The following is a 17,909-nucleotide window of genomic DNA, read 5'->3' on the forward strand; positions in this document are numbered from 1 at the left end:
TAGCACCTTAAGAGGGCGCTAAGTGGGGCGCAAAGCAACTAGCGCCCGGGCGCGGCGATGTTTGCGCCTCTCGCGAAATTGACCGGACATTTGGTGGCGACGCTAAACACTACCGCCACGATCTCCTGCGCCGGCAGATCGTGACGTCAGTTGAGTGCGCAACGCCCCGTTAGCGCCCCGGGCCGGATATTGAGTGGCGCCCCCGCCTTACCGCCTGCCACTAGCAACGACAGGTTGAAGGGAGCATTATGCTGTCAGAAAGGGACTAGGGGAGCGCTATTTAAAGGCGACCACTTCCTGCCTTTTTTGGCGGTGACATTTTTGCACCACGCATTCTGAGAGAGAGAGACTTCTGGAGAGATTCAACGCTGTGTGAAGGAGTTGTGGGTACTGAGCAGCACTTTGCAGGTTGGTTTTGATTTGCCCTTCCTTGTATCGATTTAGAAGAGACTATGGGGTCTGCACTCTAAGATCTTCCCCTGGTTCTCTCCATTGATCTTTCCAGCAGATTTGATGTACAGGTCTCTCCAGGCTGAGATTCAAGGCTACAATGAGCAGGATGTGGAGGGAGAGCAAGATCAACCCTCCCCTTTAAGATAAAAACAGAAAATGCAGGAGAAACTCAGCAGGTCAAGCAGCATCTGTGAAGAGAGAAACAGATTTAACGTTTCAGGTCGATGACCATTCTTCAGAACTCCCCTTTAAGAATTGGACGGTGCCAGTGTGTCTGTGTTCCATTGCTGACTGAAATCACATGAGCTTCGCCAGCGTTGTGAGGTAACGCCTCGCTCCTCGGCCTTAGCGTCTTAAGAGAAGTGTATAGCGCCTGATTTAGCGCTCCAATCACCTCCAGGGGCGATAAAAGCCAAGTTTGCTGTCGGAGGCGATAATTAGCGCCAGGCGCTAAACTTTGCGCCCAGCCGATAATAGCGCCCCAAATGGGGCGATACCGAATTTTTCCCCCTAATTAAAAAGAAGACTTGGAAGATTTAATTGGGCTTTCAGGAGACATTTCCAGAAACTCCATGAAATCCAAGCTGATGCAAACCCATTCAAGGGAGTTTGACTTTTAATTCACACTCTTTCTGGTCCGGACTTTGAGTATTTAAGCTTGTATATAGAATATTTCTACATGGAACTGTTTCAGACTGCCAAATCAGCCTATGTATAATCTTAATGTCTCTTTACCTCTCCTGCCTTCTATCCTATCACAGACTTTCCCTTTTGTTCTTTCATCCCCCCCCCCCATTTCCCAGCCCCTAAACTTGCTTTAAAATCTGTTCCTTTTCCTGCTTTTTTTCCAGTTCTGACGAAAGGCCTTCGACCTGAAACGTTAACTCTCTTTCTCTCTCCACGGATGCTGCCTGGCCTGCTGAGTTTTTCCAGTGTTTTCTGTTGTTATTTCAGATTTCCAGCATCCGCAGTATTTGGCTATTGTATGTATAGTTCTGATCTGTTTAAAATCTATGTGAGCTGGTGAGTAACTAGCAAGAGGAGTATGAGTAAGATATTAGTTTAGTACAGTAATAGGAGATGTGTTTGCATTTTAACATTGTCTGCATTAAAATATGGATATGCTTCTACCCACTAAATTATTCATCACTGAATGAGCGATAGAGATTAATGTTGAGGAAACTCCTCAGGAATGGAATTTTATACTGAGGATTTCAGAGCTAACAATAGACTTGGACCTTGCACTGAACCAATGGGGTAATTTTAACCTAAACCGCCAAGCGAGAAATGGACGGGTTCAGTTCAGCCACTCATTTTGCAACCATTGATTTCAATGGAGGGTAAAATCAAGCAGGGTGTAAATCAGGGTGCTGGGCGGTTCGGTTAAAATCTGGGTTAATAACTCACTAGGTTACCACAGTAGCAAAAGACTTTCAGAATATTTCTCTTTTTATGTATGACAGCTACAAAGTATAATTTAAATGTCAGCGTGACTCAGTGGCAGCACTTTTGTCTCTGAGTTAGTGGGTCATGGGTTCAAGCCCCACTCCAGGACGTACAATATGCGGCCGACACTTTAGTGTAGCAGTGAAGGAATTCTATGTTATTGGAAGAGTAGATCTTTCGGATAAGGCATTAAACTGGAGCCCTGAATGTCTGTTCAGGAGGACTTAAAAATATCCTGTGGCACTATCTGGAGACAAGCGGGGGAGTTCTCCCAGTGTCCCAGCCAACATCTATCCCTCAATCAACACTGGCGGAACAGATTAACCAGTCATTTATCACACTGCTGGGATCTTTGCCTACTGAACAACAGTGACGGCACTATAAAAGTAATTAATTGTCTTTAAAACACTTTAGGACATCCTGAGGATGTAAAAAGTGTTACATAAATGCAAATTCTTTCTCTTTTGTAAATACCTAAATGTTCTACATTATAAATAGAAAAATGTAGGAAAAACAACTCATTCCTAAATTCATAGTTTATATGTGAAGGATAAATTCAAAGGTGACAGCTTTTATTTTTGGTGCTGGATTGATACAGCAGTCCTCTCACTCGTTATATGTGGTAGTGTGCAGGGGACAAGCAGGATTGTTTTTAATCCTGCAGAGATGTTTGGAGACGCCTTGGCCGATTCTGACTAAATCAGCAACAACAGTTCAGGGCTGGGCACCAAAGCAAGTGGTAGAGTCAGGCCGAACTTCCAAAACCCCCACTTCTGATCCTAATAACGATGCTTCCTAAGGGATATCCACATGGAAGCTACCTGGGCCAGATTGTTTTGTGGACATCAGCTAAAATTTGTTAAGAGGAGAAGAAAAAGCTCACCTGGAGCCCCAGTCTTGTTCTCTCTGCACTTGGTAGGGATCTGGGATGGCTTTCAAGAGATCCAATTCCCCACATCTAACATCAGAGCTGAGGATCTGGGCCTAGAGTTCACTGATTTTTCAATAAAATATTATTTTCAAATGAGTGCAGTTCACCGATATGCAAATGATGGTGAGTTCCTGATCTTAGTCAAGGGGAACATGCCAAACAGAGTCCACTTAGTTCCCTGCAATCGGAATGGAAATAATGAGCGGAAAGTCACCTCAGGCCACTCTTACACGCATCCTGGTTAGTTGCAAGGTAGCATTACCAGAGGGTGGGGGTTGAGACATTAGGTCAAAATGGAAGCTGAGCACAAACATCATAAAAGCCATTATCCACAGCACCAAGGTTGCAGAACATGATCTTAATGTATGACTAGGACGCCCAGCACAAGCTAGGCAAAGAATTCCCAGTTACAGACTCACTCTCGAGAATCTATTGACCAAATCCTGAGGCAAAGGAGGGAGATGCCATGGATCTACCTGTGCCAATTGGTATCTCTATGATGCATTGCTTTTACCTGTCTCTGTCATTGATTGGTTACCCTTGGAATGCATAGCAGTGGCTTCCTAGGACTTTCCATGTGATACCTGTGTGTGTGTATCCCTGAACTTTACACTGGGAATGCATAACATTTGAAAAATGAATAGAATCATAGAATGGTTACAGAATAGAAGGAGGCCATTTGGCCCGTCGAGCCCGTGCCGGCTCTCTACAAGAGCACTTCAGCTAGTCCCACGCCCCCGCCCTTTCCCCGTAGCCCTGCAAATATTTTTCCTTCAGGTACTTATCCAAGTCCTTTTTGAAAGCCACGATTGAGTCTGCCTCCACCACCCTTTCAGGCAGAGCATTCCAGATCCTAACCACTCGCTGCGTAAAAAAGATCTTCCTCATGTCGCCTTTGGTTCTTCTACCAATAACCTTGAATCTGTGTACTCTGGTTCTCGACCCTGCCACCAACGGGAACAGTTTCTCTCTATCTACTCTGTCCAGACCCCTCATGATTTTGAACACCTCTATCAAATCTCCTCTCAACCTTCTCTGCTTTAAGGAGAACAACCCCAGCTTCTCCAGTCTCTCCACGTAACTGAAGTCCCTCATCCCTGGAACCATTCTTGTCAATCTTTTCTGCACCCTCTCTAAGACCTTCACATCCTTCCTAAAGTGCGGTGCCCAGAATTGGACACAATACTCCAGTTGAGGCCGAACCAGTGTTTTATAAAGGTTCATCATAACTTCCTTGCTTTTGTACTCTATGGGCTCGATTTTGCCAGGCCCAAGGAGGCGGGATTGGAGGCGTGTGAGGTGGTAAAATCGCAAAAAATGGCGGGCGGGCCCGGTCCCACCTCCGAGCAATTTTCCCAAGTGCATTTTTTCTGATCCAGTTTCCATCCCACCTCCAAGAGGCAGGATAGGCCCTTAAGAACCAGGTAAGTGCCTCTATAATCCCATTTTGAGAGGCCTTTCTGATTTTACCACTTTTCCCACGTCCTGCACGTCTCCTCTGGAACACGCCAGTGAATCCTGGCGGCCTCACAAGTGGACTGCTTACTTACAGCTGCAGCTCCACCATTAAAAAGGAGTTTTCAGCAATCATCATTTGCAGGTGGCAGAACTTTGTTGTCTCAGGTCTGGGGGAACTTTTAGCAGGCATACTCATTGTTGTGGAAGTTTGGAGCCTGACACCCATCTCCAGTGTGACCTCCTGGGAAACCCCTCTCGCCACCTTGACTGAGCGCTTCCTCAACTGAGGCATATACCAGCAGCATGGGAGCCATTTATTTCCTTTCCTCCTGGACATCAGATTCGGACGAAGACCAGCCGCGGCAGCAGCAGAACCCTGAACAACAGCAGCACCAACAGCAGCAGCAGCAACAGGAGCGCCAAGCTGCTGCTTGCCCACCTGAAGCTGCACAGGCCAGAAGGTGCCAGCGGGCGACTACATTGCTGCCCGGGATGCAAGGGACGCACTCATCTTGGCCAGATTTGCTTAGCCTGCAGAATCAAACACTTTTGCCTCGCACCTTCTTATCAGACCATCGACAATGGCCAAGAACCTGCGGATTCCTATCACTCTGACCACCATACTGACAATTGCAAGTCGCCCTAAGCCCTCAATGTGGAAGTCCCATTAGCGAAATGACACATGCCACAACTGCAACAGTTTGCCAGCAGAATTTTTTATGACATTAAGCAACTGATGGCATTTCAAAAATAGAAACAACATTACACCCAAGTGACTACTCTTGTGACTACTTGTGCATTATCTTCCTCTTACGCATGCTCCTACGTGGTGCTTCCCCGTGGCTTCAGCAGATGTGGAGACCCCTTGCTCACTTTCTTGCTGCTCCTGTCTCGACACATTTGGCGGGCGTCCTCTGGGGTTGTGAACCTGTGAGGGCTCGGCAACAGTCTGCTGCTCCTGCGGCTGTGCAGGGGTTGAGACACCGATCACAGTTGGGTGGGGACTCTGGTGGGGCTCTGACCGAGGGCTCTGCAGTGACATGGTCGTGTGAGCGCTTGGAGAGGAGCCCCCACTTCCTTGTTGTATGCCACCAACATCCCTCTCATGGGTCAGCCCCACTTCAGAGCTAGCAAGTGGCTGGACAGCACCTTGCTGCACTGCAGGGGGGCCATGAGGACCCGTTTCTGCACTGGAAGTCCTACTCCAGAGGACTTGCATGAAGGTCTGGTTTGTTTGCTCAATAGCTGACCATCGCTCCTCGAGAGATGTCAGTCTATTCTGAACAATTACCATGTTTTCCATACCCTGGCAACTAAGCTCCTCCATGGACGTAGCCATCCTCTCCTCTACCATAGCCATCCTCTCCTCTACGGTAGCCAGCCTTACCATGGAGGTCGCCATTCTTTCCAAGGAGGTTGCCATCCTTTCCGTGGTGATGCGTTCATGCGCCAACGCCTCCACAAAGGCTCTGCTCATGTTAGCGATGGACTCCTCCATTCACTCCACACTTGCAGCGACCCTGGAGACAAAACCTGCCAGAGACTCCTGCACCTGTTCCTGGTGTTCCAGCACCGCTCTCCTTCTGGATGGACCCGGAGGCACAGGGTCGACATGCAGCGGAGCCGAGCTGGAAGCGTCCTCTCCACTGCAACGAGGACTCTCCACTGCTGTCCCTGTCTCCACCATCTGCTGATGCTCACTTGTGAGCTGTGATACACCAGGTGACAACACTACTCTATGTCCCGAAGGACCCACCGAGGTGTGAGTGTCTGCGTTGGTGCAGGGTGCGCTTAATTCTGCTGACGGAGCACCCTCAGAGGTTGCAGCTTCCTCTGAGGAGTCTGGAGGCTCAGGCTGTTCCTCCTGGATAGTGGGGACGGGGGCGTTTGATGGCCCTGTGGGGGAGTAAAGGAAAGAGTTAGAGATGTGAGGTAAAGGTTGCATGCACATTGAATTGTGCAGATGATCATAAGTCAATCTGTTAGAACATCAGAATCATTATCAGTCACTCATGCAATGTCAATGAGAGAGATGCCAAACTATTCTGTCACCAGCTTGCTGTGATGCGCCTGTCTGTCCGTCCCCAACTTGGGAATCTGCCTCGATCCCGGCAATTTCCAGGGCCGCCTCCTCCGAGGTGGTGAGCTGGGCTACTGAGGGTGGCCCTCCTCCTGTCCTCGTTCTTTCCCTCTTATTGTGGGCTCTCTTTTCCTGCAATGAGGGACACAAGTGGAGTTTGAGTGAGAATGAAGGAGTGAGTGAAGAGAATCCATAGCATAGATGCTTAGAAGGAGACAAAGGGCCCTCCCTGTGTGTTGTAAGTTGTCATTGCATCACAGTGATAGAGAGTGTGAGGGCTGCATGGTCGAATAGTTAAGTGAATGTGACCATAGAAAGAGAGGCATCGGCAGCGGGTGGAGGCGGAGCTGAGCGGCAGAGCGACTACAAGAGGCCCCAGAGGCTCAGGTAGGCCCCAGTGCGGCATCGGCAGCGGGTGGAGGCGGAGCTGAGCGGCAGAGCGACTACAAGAGGCCCCAGAGGCTCAGGTAGGCCCCAGTGCGGCATCGGCAGCGGGTGGAGGCGGAGCTGAGCGGCAGAGCGACTACAAGAGGCCCCAGAGGCTAAGGTAGGCCCCAGTGCGGCATCGGCAGCGGGTGGAGGCGGAGCTGAGCGGCAGAGCGACTACAAGAGGCCCCAGAGGCTCAGGTAGGCCCCAGTGCGGCATCGGCAGCGGGTGGAGGCGGAGCTGAGCGGCAGAGCGACTACAAGAGGCCCCAGAGGCTCAGGTAGGCCCCAGTGCGGCATCGGCAGCGGGTGGAGGCGGAGCTGAGCGGCAGAGCGACTACAAGAGGCCCCAGAGGCTCAGGTAGGCCCCAGTGCGGCATCGGCAGCGGGTGGAGGCGGAGCTGAGCGGCAGAGCGACTACAAGAGGCCCCAGAGGCTCAGGTAGGCCCCAGTGCGGCATCGGCAGCGGGTGGAGGCGGAGCTGAGCGGCAGAGCGACTACAAGAGGCCCCAGAGGCTCAGGTAGGCCCCAGTGCGGCATCGGCAGCGGGTGGAGGCGGAGTCGGGACCAGCGGGAGCAGCGAGGAGGAGCTCGGGAGAAAACCCGGCGACCAGCGAGGCCCGAGACCAGTCGGGAGCAGTGAGTCGGAGCCCGGTATAAAAACCGGAGAGAGGCGAGGCCCGAGACCACAGCTGGGGCAGTCGGGAGAGCAGGAGGCCAGTAACTGCTGGGGCAGTCGGGAGAGCAGGAGGCCAGTAACTGCTGGGGCAGTCGGGAGAGCAGGAGGCCAGTAACTGCTGGGGCAGTCGGGAGAGCAGGAGGCCAGTAACTGGTGAGTTTAAAAGCTCACCTTTCGCGGGCTTTTTCTTTCACAGCTGGTGCAGTCGGGAGAGCAGGAGGCCAGTAACTCTTATATAGGTGGAGCTGTTGCTAAACCCGAAACACTACAGTGTAGTGTCTCCCACCCTTCCACCTCCTCTAACCTTTTAGGGGTTAGGGCAAGTTGAAAAGGTAGGTTCAATTTATTTTATTTCAGGAGCCTAACCTAGGTGGAGAAGGTTCCAGGACAGGAGGCGGCAGTGAAAATACAACACCAGAAAACAGGTAGGTGACTGGTTGGTGAGTACTTTCACAAACTTATTCTAAGTAGAATTCAATAATTAAGCTAAATCGTAGTAAATAAAAGGGTATTGTAAGGGTTAAGTCATGGAAGGGCAGCTCGGACCCGTGTCATGCTTCTCCTGTGCCATGTGGGAAATCAGGGACACTGTCCCTGACAACTATGTGTGCAGGAAGTGTGTCCAGCTGCAGCTCCTAGCGGACCGCATGGCGGCGCTGGAGCTGCGAATGGACTCACTCTGGAGCATACGCGATGCTGAGGATGTTGTGGATAGCACATTCAGTGAGTTGGTCACACCGCAGGTAAAGGCTAGCTCAGACAGTAAATGGGTGACCAAAAGGCAGGGTAAAGGCAGGAAGGTAGTGCAGGAGTCACCTGCGGTCATCTCCCTCCAAAACAGGTTTACCGTTTTGGGTACTGTTGGGGGAGATGACTTATCAGGGGAAGGCACCAGCAGCCAGGTTCAGGGCACCAGGACTGGCTCTGCTGCACAGAAGGGCGGGAAAAAGAGGGATAGGGCTATAGTGATAGGGGATTCAATTGTAAGGGGGATAGATAGGAGTTTCTGTGGCCGAGACCGAGACTCCAAGATGGTATGTTGCCTCCCTGGTGCAAGGGTCAAGGATGTCTCGGATCGGGTGCAGAGCATTCTGAAGGGGGAGGGGGATCAGCCAGTTGTCGTGGTACATGTAGGTACCAACGATGTAGGTAAAAAGAGGGAGGAGGTCCTACAAGCTGAATTTAGGGAGTTAGGAGCTAAATTGAAAAGTAGGACCTCAAAGGTAGTAATCTCTGGATTGCTACCAGTGCCACGAGCTAATAAGTTTAGAGAGAGTAAGATAGATAAGCTAAATACGTGGCTTGAGCAGTGGTGCAAGGGAGAGGGATTTAAATTCTTGAGGCATTGGAACCAGTTCTTGGGGAGGAGTGACCTGTACCAAGGGGACGGTCTACACCTGAACTGTGAGGGAGCCGATGTCCTCGGGGTAATATTTTCAAGGGCGGTTCGGGAGGATTTAAACTAATTTGGCAGGGGGATGGGAATCTAGGTAGTGGAAAAGAGGGAAGTCATATGAAGTTAGAAATAGATGGTAGAAAGGTGAGAAGCAATAAGCAAAGGAGAGTAACACAAAGGGCCAAACTAATTCATAATGAGAGTGTGAAAAAAGCAAGCCTGAAGGCTTTGTATCTTAATGCTAGAAGCATTAGGAACAAGGTGGATGAATTAGTTGTGGAAATAGAGGTAAACAAGTATGATTTGATTGGGATTACAGAAACGTGGCTGCAGGGTGGGCAAGGCTGGGAACTTAACATCCAGGGATATACAATATTTAGGAAGGATCGGCAAAAAGGTAGGGGAGGTGGGGTAGCATTGCTGGTAAAGGAGGGGATTAATGCAATGGAAAGGAAGGATATTAACTCGGATGAAACGGAATCTGTATGGGTAGAAATGAGAAATAGCAAGGGGAGGAAAACGTTAGTGGGTGTGATATATAGGCCTCCAAATAGTAATATGGAGGTGAGGGAAGGCATAAAAAGGGAAATTAGAGAAGCGTGCGATAAGAGCACAGCTGTCATCATGGGTGACTTTAATTTACATATTGATTGGACTACCCAAATTAGTAAAAATTCTGAGGAGGAGGAATTCCTGGAATGTTTTCGGGACGGTTATCTGGACCAATATGTCGAGGAGCCGACTCGAGATCAGGCCATTTTAGACTGGGTATTGTGCAATGAGAAGGGACTTATCAGCAATCTTCTTGTACGAGGCCCCTTGGGTCAGAGCGATCATAATATGATCGAGCTCTCAGTCGAGATGGAGAGTGAGGAAATTGAATCAGAGACTAAGGTCCAGAACTTAAATAAAGGGAATTACGAGGGTATGAGACGGGAATTGGGTAAGATTGATTGGGTGGTGTTTCTGGGGGGATTGACAGTGGATAGACAATGGCAAGCATTCAAAGATAGAATGGAAGAATTCCAGAACATGTTTATACCGGTTTGGCATAAAAATAAACCTAAAAAGGTGACTCAACCGTGGATAACGAGGGAAATTAGGGACAGCATAAAATCAAAAAAAAGGGCATATCAACTGGCAAAAAAAAGCACCAGACCGGAAGATTGGGGGCAGTACAGGATACAGCAAAAGAGGACAAAGGGATTAATCAGGAAGGGGAAAATAGAATACGAAAGTAAACTTGCAGCAAACATAAAGACAGACTGCAAAAGCTTTTATCGGTATATCAGGAGGAAAAGACTGGTAAAATCCCAAGTCGGTCCCTTGCAGTCCGATTCGGGAGAATATATAATGGAGAATAAGGAAATGGCAGACCAATTAAACTCATACTTTGGTTCTGTATTCACAAAGGAGGACACAAATAACCTCCCAGGAATATCGACAAACATAGGGACTAATGAGAGGGAGGAGCTGACAGAAATTAGTATCTCTAGGGATATGGTGTTGGGTAAGTTGAGGGGACTGAAGGCCGACAAATCCCCGGGGCCTGAAAAACTACATCCTAGGGTACTTAAGGAGGTGGCCCTGGAGATAGCAGATGCTCTAAGGATCATCTTCCGGAACTCCATTGACTCAGGAACAGTACCCGTGGATTGGAGGGTAGCTAATATTACCCCAATATTTAAAAAGGGGGGTAGAGAGAAAGCAGGGAATTATAGACCAGTAAGCCTTACATCGGTTGTGGGCAAAATGCTAGAGTCCATTATTAAGGATAAAATAGCGGAGCACTTGACAAATGGGGAAAGGATCGGACAGAGTCAACATGGATTTACAAAGGGTAAATCGTGTTTGACTAATCTGCTGGAATTTTTTGAGGAAGTAACTGGTAAAATAGATGGGGGAGAGCCAGTGGATGTGGTGTACCTTGACTTCCAGAAAGCCTTCGATAAGGTTCCACACAAAAGATTATCATGCAAAATTAAGGCTCATGGGATTGGGGGCAAAGTATTAACGTGGATAGAGAACTGGCTGGCGGATAGAAAACAGAGAGTTGGAATAAACGGCTCGTTTTCGGAGTGGCAGGCAGTGACCAGCGGGGTGCCGCAAGGATCTGTCCTGGGACCCCAGCTGTTCACAATATATATAAATGATCTGGATCAGGGAATTGGATGCAATATTTCCAAATTCGCTGACGACACTAAACTAGGAGGAGGGGTGGGCTCTGATGAGGATGTCAGGAGGCTACAGTGCGATTTGGACAGGTTGGGGGAATGGGCGGATACGTGGCAGATGCACTATAATGTGGATAAATGCGAGGTTATCCACTTTGGGGGTAAAAACAGGAGGGTGGATTATTATCTAAATGGCAATAGATTGGGAGATGGGGAAGTGCAGAGGGACCTGGGTGTTCTTGTGCACCAGTCACTGAAGGAGAGCATGCAGGTGCAACAGGCGATTAAGAAGGCAAATGGTATGTTGGCCTTCATATCAAGGGGGTTCGAGTATAGGAATAGGGATACCTTACTACAGCTGTACAAGGTGCTGGTGAGACCGCATCTGGAGTATTGTGTACAGTTTTGGTCGCCCCATCTGCGGAAGGATGTTCTTGCCATGGAAAGAGTGCAGCGGCGATTCACCAGGCTGATACCTGGAATGGCGGGAATGACCTACGAGGAGAGATTGAATAGTTTGGGCTTGTACTCACTGGAGTTTAGAAGATTGAGAGGGGATCTCATCGAAACATATAAAATTATGGCAGGCCTGGACAGGCTGAATTCAGAGAGAATGTTTCCAATGGCCGGGGAGCACAGAACCAGGGGCCACAGTCTAAAAATAGCGGGCAAATCATTTAAAACAGAGATGAGGAAGAATTTCTTCACTCAAAGAGTGGTGAGCCTGTGGAATTCCCTGCCACAGAGGGCTGTGAAGGCTAATTCAATAAATATTTTCAAGAGAGAATTGGATATATTTCTGAAGGCTAAGGGGATTAAGGGTTACGGAGAAAAGGCGGGGACGGGGTACTGAACTGGTAAGATCAGCTATGATCTCAGACGAAGATCAGCCATGATCTCATTGAATGGCGGAGCAGGCTCGAAGGGCCGAATGGCCTACTCCTGTTCCTATCTCTATGTTTCTATGTTTCTATGTAAGGGTGCAGGGATGTCAGTGTCAAGTGGGGTGTGGAGGAAGAGGTTAGCAAAGCAGAGTGCTGGTGAGGAGAGGCGATGGGGATGAGATTGAGGGTGATGGGAAAGTCATTCGCACTTTTCCTGTGTGGAGAAGGTCATGAAACCTCTTCCTGCACTGCAGCCAGGTTCTGCGGCACATAGAGATGGCATTGACCTCCTGGGCCACTTGCAGCCACACAGCTTTCGTCTGTTGTGGTGGCTTTTTTCTCCCTGAGGAAGGGAAGAGCACCTCCTTATTTGATCTTGCTCCCTGCACCAGAGCTTGGAGGGAGGGCACATCAAAGCGAGGTGCACACTTTTGCTTGCTCGTGGGCATGGTCGGTAAATGAAGTCCTTCATACAATGTCCAAAGCATTTCCAGTCTCCAGAAGAAGCAAGGCTGCTTGCAGGCCTTAAATCCAGCAGCACTGATGACGTCATCGGAGGTGACTTTCAGGATGGAAAGACTAATTGGGCCAGGGGTTCCCACACGCTGGAGATCAAGTGCCCAATTAGGGGAAAATCACACTTTTTTCCCACTTCACATCGGAGTCGGGGTCCTGACATGAAAACCACCTGACACGACCCAGCCCGACCCCAATGGCAAAATCGAGCCCAATGCCTCTATTTATGAAGCCCAGGATCCCGTATGCTTTTTTAACCGCTTTCTCAACCTGCCCTGCCACCTTCAATGATTTGTGCACAGATACCCCCATGCTATAGGATGCTATAAAGTAAATAATCTATCCTTATTTAGTTTTTCTTCCCTTAATTTACCCTGTAAAATGTACTTTATGTTGGCACGAGGGACGGTGAGCAATCTGCTCTTGAGCCTTTGTCAATGTTGCTGTTCATCAAGCATGCTAGAGGAATCCAGGGTGACTCACTCTTGGCTTTCCCCCCCTTTTCTGTGGGTTACAACCTGACCTCTTCTCAACAGCTCTTCTGGAGATGATGGAATCGCAGGTGCTGTATGTTTGTAAAGGCCGGTGTTAAAAAAGCAGCCCTCACTGTCCTGAAGTCGCTTGCTGAGTTTAACAGGTTGAGGTAAGCCATCATGAAAGAACATTGGCGAAATCAGGTAAAATCAGCAATCGTTGCTGCCAACGGGAAGCCCAGGTCAAGAACAGGCCTAGAACATTGTAATACTAATTCTCCACACTTGCACTCCTGCATAGTGAGGCTGTCCAGTGGGATTGCAGGTTTGCTGAATGTATCCTTATGTGATCTAGAATCAGTTGGTTCCATCAACCAATCATATTGTTATGAATCTTATGCTCCATGAAGAAAAACTCATGAAATAACACTGGACGGCCAGCTGGTGGCGCCATCCAAGGAGTATAAATACTCGGGCGTGTGCCCAGCTTTCCCAGGACATTTTGCAAACAGGAACTAGTGAAAGATAACTAGACCTCCATGTTTTGAAACAAATTGATTAAAGCCTTGCTTTATACTTGAACCAAGTGCGTAGTGAGTTTTATTACGTCAATTTAATCAACTTGATATCGACTCCACGCTCTGAGTGATTTCGGGAACAGCCAGCTACGACTTGAACTGCAGAAGGGAACTCCGGCGTAGAAATCAATCCATCATGGACAAACTACTCAGACCCACCCGTCTTGACCTGGACCCAAATTCACCTACAACTGCTAAGGTATGGAAACACTGGTATCGTAACTTCAGCAACTTCCTCAGGGTGTGTGGTGAGAATGTTCCTGATAAATTAGAGATACTTGCCAATTATGTATCTCCTCATGTGTTTGACTATATCGAAGGCTGTGCAGACTATGACTCCACTATCCTAATATTACAGCGACTATATGCTAAGGCCCCAAATGAAATTTTTGCTCGGCATCTATTGGCCACAACTCGACAACAACCCGGGGAATCACTTGACGAATTCCTTCAAAAGCTTTGCAGGCTCAGCAAGGATTGTAATCTTAAAGCTCTCACAGCTGAGCAGTACCAGAAGGAGCTAATTCGCGATTCCTTTATTAATGGAATTATGTCTCCCTTCATACGCCAACGTCTGTTGGAGAATAAAACCCTCGAGTTACAGGCTGCCCTTGACCAGGCATGTTCCCTGGACTTAGCAAAGAGGAATGCACGGGCTGCTGCTATCACTTTTAATGACTCCTTTGATAGGTCTCGGGCGGAAGCCCTCACTGATGATGACTCTAACCTAGCGGCAGACAACCCTACCCTAGAAGCCCTCACTGATGATGACCCTGCCCTAGTGGCATCTTGGCAATCTGGAAGGAAGTGTTTCTTCTGTGGAGGTGCGTTCCATTATAGGATATTTTGTCCTGCTCGTAACGCAACCTGCAATCATTGCAGCAAGAAAGGTCACTTTTCTAAGGTATGCCAGTCAAGAGTCTCTGTTAGTAAGAAAGGCCCCTTTTCTAAGGTATACCGGTCGAGAGCTCCTGTTAGTTTTGCAGCTGCTATCTATGAAACTGCTCCTCCCCCAAGAACCACTACTAAGGTTACAGCTGTCAAGGGTAAAATTGCTCCTCCTCCCATCACAGCTGTTTTTCCCCAAAGTCTGTCCCATGCAGCCACGAAGGTTTCGGTAAATGGACACATTCTGAGTGCACTAATTGACTCATGCAGCTCTGACAGCTTCATTAGTGAGCGGGCTGTCAGTAAGTTAAAACTGCGTATTTACCTCTCGGACAGGGAAATTGCAATGGCTCTGACGACACTGACCACCAATTCTTCTGGCTTTTCTCTTGTCGACCTTATTCTCAATGGCCGCACTTACTTCTCCACCCGGCTCGGGGTGCTCACAAACCTATGCAGTGATGTGCTCCCGGGACAGGATTTCCAGAAACAACACAAAAGACTCACTTTCGAGTTTGGAGGGTCAAAGCCGGAGCTTACTATTTCCAAAGTACCGTTTTGTGCGCTTTCGGCGGCTTCGCTCGACGAACCCTCCTTGTTTGCCAATCTTTCCCCCCGAAGTAAGCCCATAGCCATTAAATCACGACGTTTTAGCCAAGATGATCGATCCTTTATCGAGGCGGAAATCTCTCACCTTCTAGCTGACGGTATCATTGAGCTATGTTCATTTCCCTGGCGGGCTCAAGTTGTCATTAAAAATCCTCTGAAGCAACACAAAAAACGTCTTTGCATTGATTACTCGCAAGCTATTAACCAGTATACCGACCTGGATGTCTACCCACTACCACGCATCGATGACATGGTCAATAACCTTGCCAACTACAAGGTATTTTCAACTTTTGATTTAAAGAGCGCATACCATCAAGTACCGTTAAAGGACTCTGACAAAAAGTAATGCCTTTGAGGCCAATGGTCGGCTTTACCAGTTTTGTCGCCTTCTATTTGGGGTCACCAATGGGGTGGCCGTCTTTCAACGGGCAATGGATAGCCTAGTCAAATAGGAGAACTTAACGGACACTTTTCCATATCTAGATAATATCACCATTGCTGGTCATGACCAGAAGGAGCATGATGCTAACCTCCAGAAATTTTTTGACGTTTTCCGTCGTCACAACTTAACATTAAATGAGTCCAAATCTGTGAAATCAGTACCATCAGTCAACATCCTTGGCTAATGGGTGGGCAACGGTGTCATCAAACCGGACCCGGAGCGACTTTGTCCGCTTCAGGAGCTCCCTCCCCCTACGAATCTCGGCTCTCTTCGTCGGGCACTCAGCATGTTCGCCTATTATGCGAAATGGATACCCCACTTCTCTGACAAGATCCAGCCCCTGCTTCACACAAAGTAATTTCCATTGGAGGCAACGGCTATTTCAGCTTTCAACCTCCTCAAGCGACAACTGGAAAAAGCCATGCTTCGCTCCATTGATGAAAATCTCCCTTTCGTGGTCGAGTGCGATGCATTGGAGGTGGCGATCTCGGCTACCTTGAATCAAGGTGGTCGACCCGTTGCATTTCTGTCCAGAACTTTGCAGGGTAGCGAGCTCCATTATCCTCCTGTCGAGAAGGAGGCTACGGCCATCATCGAAGCTGTACGTAAATGGAGTCATTTTCTCGCTCGTCGCCATTTCACACTTATAACCGATCAGCACTCCGTGGCCTTTATGCTGGATAACCGGAAACGCACTAAGATCAAGAATAACAAAATACAACTCTGGAGGATGGAATTGGCCGCCTTTGGATACACCATACATTATCGACCCGGCAAAGAGAATGTGGCCCCGGAAATCCTCACACGGGCATTCTGCTCTTCTATATCAACTTCGACTCTGGCGGATCTTCATACTGACTTATGCCATCCTGGCGTTACCCGTATGCTGCACTTTGTGCGATCTAAAAATCTACCATTTTCTACGGAAGATGTGAAAAGAACATGCTCCTCCTGTAGAATTTGTGCGGAATTAAAACCGCAATTCTTCCGTCCATCGGATGGCTCGCTCATACACGCTATGCAGCCTATGCAGCGACTCAGCATTGGCTTTAAAGGGCCATTGCCTTCCTCAACACGAAACACCTACTTACTTACTATGGTGGACGAATATTCACGCTTTCCCTTTGCTTTCCCCTGTCCCAATATGCTTACTTCCACAGTGATCAAATGCTTCGATCAAGTCTTTTCCCTTTGCGGTACGGCTAATTTCATCCACTCTGATCGGGGTCCCTCCTTCATGTCAAGTGAACTCAAAAGTTATCTTTCCCAACAGGGAATCACCACAAGTAAAACGACACCGTATCATCCCAACGGTAATGGACAGGTTGAGAGATACAATGCTATCATTTGGAATGCTGTTCGTCTTGCGCTGAGGTCACGCAACCTACCAGACCAGCAGTGGGAAACTGTGCTCCCTGATGTGTTGCATTCCATCAGGCCTCTTCTTTCCACGTCCATCAATGTCACGCCTCACGAGCGATTCTTCAGGTTCCAGCGTCGCTCCACACATGGGACGTCCCTACCGTCATGGTTGGCAGCTCCCGGCCCCATGCTGCTCTGAAGATTCGTCCGATCTGCCAAAAACGATCCCCTCATCGACGAGGTGAAGTTAACGGATGTTAATCCCACTTACGCGCACGTGCGGTACCCTGATGGCCGGGAGTCCACCGTTTCACTCAGAGATCTGGCTCCCTGTCCAACCGGTCCCATGGACCCAAATAATAGAGGGTCTCATAGTAATGATGCTGACACTCTGCACTCCTTTGAAGATGACGCCCTACCTGGGACATCAAGAGATCTGCCAGCTACTCCACCGGATCAACTCAGGGAGCCGAGCGCTCCCCATGGGATGGCCACCCGAAGCCAGGACGCCAGTCAATCCCCAGCTACCAAACAAAATGAAGCCAGCTCTGCGCCTGTGGGGACCCACACCCGGAGTCACGATCTCCCCAGTCTCCCTCAGGTTGATCAAGGCGACACGGGCCCTGTCGACCTACCAGTATGGATCAAGCGACCCAGGGACCCAGACACGGTCCGGGGAGACGTGCCTTCCAGCCACAAGCGAAGAGCTAAAAGACTGCGGCTATTCGTGGTCCGGCTAATCCGTTAAAAGGAAATCATCGGACTTCCAAATCTTTAGGGAGGAGAATGTTATGAATCTTATGATCCATGAAGAAAGACTCATGAAATAACACTGGACGGCCAGCTGGTGGCGCCGTCCAAGGTGTATAAATACTCGGGTGTGGGCCCAGCTTGCCCAGGACATTTTGTAAACAGGAACTAGTGAAAGATAACTAGACCTCCATGTTTTGAAACAAGTTGATTAAAGCCTTGCTTTATATTGAACCAAGTGCGTAGTGAGTTTTATTACATCACTACTTAAAAGTTGAATCCTCAATTAGTTTGACAAACCCTTTGGGTATTTTTTTTTTTGATCGATACACTTGGGTGAAAAATCAAGGTCCCTAGTGTCGGA

This window comes from Somniosus microcephalus, chromosome 18 (assembly GCF_052327205.1).
Source record: "Somniosus microcephalus isolate GS21.2 chromosome 18, FLI_Smic_1.0, whole genome shotgun sequence".
NCBI classification, from domain to species: Eukaryota; Metazoa; Chordata; class Chondrichthyes; order Squaliformes; family Somniosidae; genus Somniosus; species Somniosus microcephalus.